This window comes from Vulpes vulpes, chromosome 7 (assembly GCF_048418805.1).
Source record: "Vulpes vulpes isolate BD-2025 chromosome 7, VulVul3, whole genome shotgun sequence".
Taxonomy (NCBI): domain Eukaryota; kingdom Metazoa; phylum Chordata; class Mammalia; order Carnivora; family Canidae; genus Vulpes; species Vulpes vulpes.
In genome coordinates, this window is record NC_132786.1 from 17496999 (window position 1) to 17504473 (window position 7475).

Genomic DNA, 7475 nt, shown 5'->3' on the forward strand with positions numbered 1-7475 from the left:
GGTAGGACCTCCAGTACAATATTGAGTAGAAGTTTAATTTCACTATTAAATGAGAGATGGCATCCTTGCCTTATTCTTGATCTTAGGAAGATGATGTTAGTTGCTCACCATTTATATGTTAGATCTATGAGCTTTTTACAGATGCCCATTATCGAAATTAAGATCTTTTCTATTCCTAGTCTGCTGGGTATTTTAATCGTTTTGGATGATGAATTTTGTCAAATGCGTTTTCTGTATCTATTAAAATGATCGTGTGGGTTTTCTCCTTTTTTCTCTTAATGTGGTAAATTATGTTGACTTTCAGATGTTAAACTTATCTTGCATTCTGAGGATATGCTGTACTTGGTCACCTTTATGTGTATTTCTGGACTTGGTTTGCTAATATTTTGAGGACTTTTTTATGTTTATGAGGAATATTGGTGATGGTCTTCTCATATGTTTATCTGCTTTTAGTATCAAGGTAAAACTGGCCTCAAATGTGTAAAGTGTTCCATCTAATTTTCTGAAAGACGTTTTGTAAAATTAGTATTAGTTCTTCTTTAAACATTTGACAGAATTCAGTGAATCCATCTGTGCTTAGAGTTTTCTTTATGAGAAGGTTTTTGATTAGGGATTCAGTGTCTTGATCAGGGCGATTCAATTTTTCTATTTCTTCATGAATCCATTTTGGTAAATTGAAGAAAATTTTCTGTTTCATCTAATTGGTACATTTTTAGTATATGTTTGTTCACAGTATTCCCCAAACCCTTTTAATGTTTTCGGGGCCTGAGCAATGTCCCAGACCTCTTTTGTTTCTGTTTGTAATGTGTATTCTTTTTCTTGCTTGCTATTATTGAGGGCTTACCAACTAACTTTTGGCTTTGTTAATTTTATTTATTGTTTGTCTCTGCTTTTTTTAAAGGTATAATTTTCTCGCTAAGCATATGTTGCCACCTCAAATAAATTGTTTGAATTAACATCCTATTAAAATATTTAAAATTTTTTCTTCTGATTTCTTTTGGGTTGCTTAGAAATGTATTAAAGATACATGGGGATTTTCTGGATAGCTTATTCCATTGTAGTAAAAAAAAAGACAACTCTAAGACATAAATCTTTTTTTTTTTCCTTAGAGTATTTATTTATTCATTCATGAGAGACACAGAGAGGCGTACATAGGCAGAGGGAGAAGCAGGCTCCAGGCAGGGAGCCCAACATGGGACCTGATCCCAGGATCCTGGGATCACTCCCTGAGCCAAGACGTAGATCTTTCAAAGTTATTGAGACATTTTATGTCCTAACATATTGTCTATCTTGGTGACCATTTACGTGTATTTAAAAAGAAATTAAATTCTATCTACAGTTGTTCTGTGTAGTATTCTGTAAATGTTAGGTGAAGTTGGTTGATAGTGTTGTAAAAATGTTTATTTTATTGGTTTGGTTTTCTTTTTCTTTCTTTTTCTTTTTTTTTTTTTTCCGGTCTACTCGTTCTATCAGTTACAGAGAGAAGAATGTTAAAATCTTCTATCATGATTGTTGACTTACCTTTTATTCCTTTACTCCTGGTTAGTTTTTGCTACAGATATTTTGAAGCTTTATCTTATTGATTAATTGCCTGCCCTTTTTAACTCTCTGAAATGTTGTTTATCTCTTGTACTACTGTTTCACGAAGTCTACATTGTTTTTACATTAATACAGCTACACCAGTCTTCTTACCTCTACTTGAATGGTATATTTTTTCCATTCTTTTACTTTTAACCGTTCTATTTAAAGTAGGTCTCTTGTAGATAGTGAATAGTGGTGTCTTGCTTTTTTACCCAACCTGTAAATTTTTGTTTTTAATGGTTTAATTCATTTACATGTTAAGTAATTATTAGTATGGTCGAGTTTAAGACTACTTCTTAAAAATTTGTTTTCTCTTTCTTCCTGCTGGGCCTCTAGTATGTTTGCTTTTCTCCATCCCTTGGCAGCTGTTCTCTGGTAAGCGTCCCAAAGTCTTGCTGTGCACCTGCATGTTAGCCTTCAGCGAAGGCCTTGGAGAAGCCCTAGAGAGACTACTGGCACCCTCACTCTTTGCAGCTCTCTTCTCTCCAGTGCTTAATTTGCTTCAAGCCCCAAATTCTCTGGCTTTTTAAGCTGTGTTCTACTTAAGCTCTAGTTCCCTGAATTGTGGCTGAGAGATAGTCCCCAGGTAGAGAATCAAGACCTATTAGGGTTTACCTCCTGAATTTCCCTTTTTTCTTCAGGGAATCACAGTCCTCACTGCCTGTTGTTCAATGCCCAAAGATAGTTGCCTCATATATCTATCCCCGTTACATGTAGTTGTACATGGCAGGCAAACTTGTCTTGGTACTGGTTACTCTGTCCTGGTAGGAAGTTGATGTCAAATACTATTATTACATTGCATTGCACCTTTTTAATATGCTCACATGTGGGTAATTTGGTTCTTCGATCTCTAGATTTTTTTTTTAAGATTTTATTTATTCATTCACAAGAGACACAGAGACACAGGCAGAGGGAGAAAAAGGCTCCTGGTGGGGAGCCCAATGTGGGACTCGATCCTAGGACTCCAGGATCACGCCCTGGGCCAAAGGCGGATGCTCAACTGCTGAGCCACCCAGGTGTCCCAGATCTCTAGATTTTTGTCTGATTTTTCTTAGAGATCTCACCAAGTTAAACTATCAAGCTACTTGCATGAGCCCTACATTTCTTCCTAAAACCTTGACCTCCCCCCCCTTTTTCAAATTTACTCCTGCATTTTCAAGTACGTAGTAGACCAGTAGTCTCCAAAATGGGATATATGTGTCCCACATTACGAGGTAACATAATTTATTGAGTTGAGGGGAAAACATTAGAATTTAAGTTAAAGTACTTTGATAAGTAGATTGTCATTAATAAGCATGTCAAATGGCTGCCTTTCACATATGGTATACAAAGCATTCTAAGAGTGGGGGAATTGAGGCTGCTGTAAGTCTAAAAGTTACTTTGTCTGATTTAGGAATATGTGTTCACTTGTCACCTGTAGTACCAAGGATTACATGCCTTAGGAAGTGGAATGCATATTAATCCCCATTTGCCCTCTTAAATTAAGTAGTCCCTTGTGCTGCACAACCTGTCAAACTGTACACAGCTGCGAGGGAAGGAATAGGATTTCTATACTGCAGACCCTATTGTGACACTCCCCCCTCCAATCCACCCCTAGCTTGCTGGTGCATACACATACATACGTATTGTAATACAATTTACATGTTCTTGGATAAGTTGGCTTATGGGTTGTAGACTCTGATTTTAACTAAAATGACTGAAAAATTGAAGATCATGGTAGGCCATTATCAGGACCCGGACATAAAGCCCTGGGATCTCAGTTCCTAGGGAATTCCCATATGGAAGCCACTCATGAAAGTGCCTCAGTTTCAGCAGCCTGGAGAGTCCCTTAGTTATAGGTTGTAGGGTATGTGTAATAATTATAAAAAGTGATCCTTAACTCCAATTAATAGCATAGAGAGTTGTATTTAAGTCTGTCATCAAGGTTGGATGCTAATAGCTCAGCTCCTCCCAAGTTTCGGAAAATATGGAAAGCTGCTCGGGGCTCTTCATATCTGATGACTTCTTTAGTGTTATGTAGAGGGATAGATACTTGTCATTTCCTGGCACCTGAATATGCAGTCAGTGGTAGATTAGCCAGCAAGATCTCTATTCTATGGAAAGCTGTAATTGTTGCTGTTCCATTGTTTATTGTATCAGGTATATGGAGTGATGGATTTTCCAACCAGCCCTAAATTATTTGAATCTTTGAAGTCTCATTTTTTTTAAGCTATGATAAAGATAATACTAATTTGTAAGCTAACAGCATTAGAGTGGTAGAACTGATACTTCATAGGCTCTTTATCAGTCTTTTATTTTTTTATTTATTTTTTCTTTATCAGTCTTATTGTGAGGTTAACATAAGTGATTTTCTAACCAAATCTAATACGTGCCTAAAAGTTTCAAAATTACCAAAAACCCTCTTTGAAATTGACATCCTCTGAATTAATGATGAACTATGCCTTAAATGTATATTACATCTTGGACCATTAGAGGATAGTGGTATGAAGCTATCATGACTAGCAAAACATTTAAAAATATTTTACCCTGATTTTGTTCTTTCAGAATGTCTTGTATATGTGATTTGTTATATACAGGGTACTCTAGTACTATAGGAAATGCACATAATATATACATAGGTGCATATTTAAACACTTGTGTTTAAAACAACACGTGAACATAAGTGTCAGCTGAATTGCCTCAGTGTTTTTCCGTGTTTACCTTGTCTTTCAAAAATGGTTTTCAAATCCTCTTCTAAGTTGTAAAAATACAGGATTCTTCAAAGAACTTTGGTCTAATTTCTTCTAAAACACATTGTCCATAGGTACTCTGGTCACAATACAATAAATTTATTTATTTATTTTATTTATTTTTATTTATTTATTTATTTATTTACATTTTTATTTATTTATGATAGTCACACACACACACACACAGAGAGAGAGAGAGAGAGAGAGAAGCAGAGACATAAGCAGAGGGAGAAGCAGGCTTCATGCACCGGGAGCCCGACATGGGATTCGATCCCGGGTCTCCAGGATCGCGCCCTGGGCCAAAGGCAGGCGCTAAACCGCTGCGCCACCCAGGGATCCCTTATTTTTATTTTTAAAAGATTTTATTTATTTACTCATGAAAGAGAGAGGCAGAGACACAGGCAGAGGGAGAAGCAGGCTCTCTGCAAGGAGCCTGACTTGGGACTCAATCCGGGGACTCCAGGATCACACCCTGGGCCGAAGGTGGCGCTAAACCATTGAGCCACCTTGGCTGCCCTACAATAAATTTAAAAGTGGGACTCCTGGGTGGCTCAGAGTTTTAGCGCCACCTTTGGCCCAGGGAGCTGTACTGGAGACCCGGGATCCAGTCCCATGTCAGGCCTTCCTGCATGGAGCCTGCTTCTCCATCTGCCTTTGTCTCTGCCTCTCTCTCTCTCTCTCTTTCTCTCTCTCTCTCTGTCGGTCTCTGACGAATAAATAAAATCTTAAAAAAAAAACCAATAAATTTAAAAGAAAAATGTCATATATAGTAATTGGGATTTATAACTGCTGGAAGATCTTTTTTTTATCTTCCTTATGAATGAATAGTCTTTCTGGGATCTCTTGACTGTCTGTATTCAACATTAAGGATAACCAGGAGAAGAGCCTATAGCACATGACGTTAGTATCTGCCTTTTGTACTGGTGCATGTGGATTTATGTTTCTTCTGTTCCTTATCTTCTAGACTTGACTTGTGTGTCACATGCCTTAACTTGCTTTTACTACCCTCAGCTCATTTCCCCACCCATCTTTTGGTATTAAGGCTTCCATTCCATTTCTCTGACCCTTCCTTTTTGGTGTCCTGTTGTCCTCCCTGTGTTTCTTTCTTTACTCTAGAGATTAGAGTGAGGAGATCACCTAGGACAAGGCCTTAGGTATTTGGACATGTTATGGGTGTGTAGGATGGAAACCTAGAAAGGACACTGAGAAGAGGTAGGAGAAAGCCAGGAAAATGTAGTGTCACGGAAGCCAAGCAAAGAAAGTCTTAACAAAGTGGTGGTTCACAGTGTCGCATTCACGCAAGGTCAAATAAGAGCGGCCAAAAACATTTTAGTGTTAGAAACATGACAGTCGTGCAAAGCATATTTTGATGGAGAAGTAGTAGGGGAAACTCTGTTGGGGTTATACAATGGGTAGAAGTAAAGAGATGTGGATAGTTAAGACAACTCTAGAGAATTAAAGGAATTATGCAGTAGTTAGAGAGAGAAATGGAGTTATTATTGCTTTTTTGTAAACGGGAAAGGCTTAAGCATGTTTGTTATATGAAAGAAGAGTTCAATTAAATGAGCTATCAAATATACCAAAGAAGGGATTTGTGAGGTGTTCTGAGAAAGCAGGATTGATTGATCGAAGGCATAGATGGAAAGATTGGTGACTTTGAATAGAGGGAGAGACATTTTGTTACCAACAGGAGAGAAGGTAAGAGTAGGTACACACACACACACACACACACAGGGTTTGTCTACATGTGTGCAAAGTGGATTGCATTTCCCAGTAAAATGTATTATAACTGCAGATCTTGTTGAGGCCCACTTGCTCCTGGAGATCATACATTTATAGTGATACCTGTCTGCCTTACTGTGCCACTCAGCACTCTCTGAAAAAAAGCAAAGTATTTTAGGGAGTGCTATTCAAAATGTGGTCCAGAAACTTCTAATAGGGTCTGAAATGAGATCGTTTGCCACAGGAAAGTATGAGGGAGCAGGGACAGCCTGGTTCCTGAGATTCTTAGAAATATTCAGGAAGCGAACAGAGCCCCACACTGAAAAGAAACTGCTGCAAATAAAAGTTGATGAGAGTAGGAACTTAAGGGTAAAGAGGAGAATAGACACAGATACATGTGGGAGGGGGCACTGGAGGAGGCAGATCTCAGAAAGTATTAGGGAAGTGGTCACACTTAAGTACCTTAGGTTTGAATACTTTGTGGTAACAATATAAGAGGAAACCTTTGAACTCTGAATCTAGGAAAGCCTTCTCAGTCTGTTTACAAATCTTACATAGGAAACTTAAAAGTATAGGAAAAGCCATCCAACTATAATAAGGTTTATAGAAGGTATTGTAATTTTATGTCATTGGAAGATAGTATAAGAAAAAGGACAGTAGTCCTCTGAATAACAGATGTAAAGAGGTGAAGATAGCAGTATATTTTGTCTTAAAGCACAGATATAATTTCTACAAAATAAGCTGGAAAAATAAAACAGTATGTTATGAAAAAACAAAATAAACTGAATTAGAAAAGTTTGTAAATGAACTCCTATGTTATAGGAGATCATGAAAAACTGACAAGACTTGAGGAACGAATGAGAAATATTTCAGAAATGAAGATAAACCAGAAAGTTCTTGAATGAGCAGACACTCTAGAAAGTACCACAAAAGAAAGAAATGATGGAAAAAGACAAGTGAAAACAAATCAAGTAAAGAGCTGAAAGAAATTCATAAAGTGAGAAGAAGATCTTATATGCATGTGCACATAAGTATATGGACATTAATAAAAGTGCCCGGACTGACAAAAGAAACAGGAAAAAAACAAAAGCAAGAAAATGCCGTTAAAAGATGAACATCTATATTATAAGGGTTCATCATGTGCTTAGGAAAATTGAAACAACAGCCACCACTGAAATGTGTTCTAGGGCTTTTAGAGGAAAAAAAAAAAAAACTTTGGGCACCTACACAAAAAGACTACATCACTTAGGTGGAAAGAATGCCAGATTATCATTAGACTCTCCAGCATTAGTACTTAAATCTGGAAGACTGGAGTAAAGATTTTTAAGATTTTTCATAGAAAAAAAATGTGAATTGAGGCACACATCCAGCCAACTGATGTTTAAGCATAAAGACCACATATAAGAACTTTAAAAGTATTGTTCCTATGAGCCCTTCCTACGG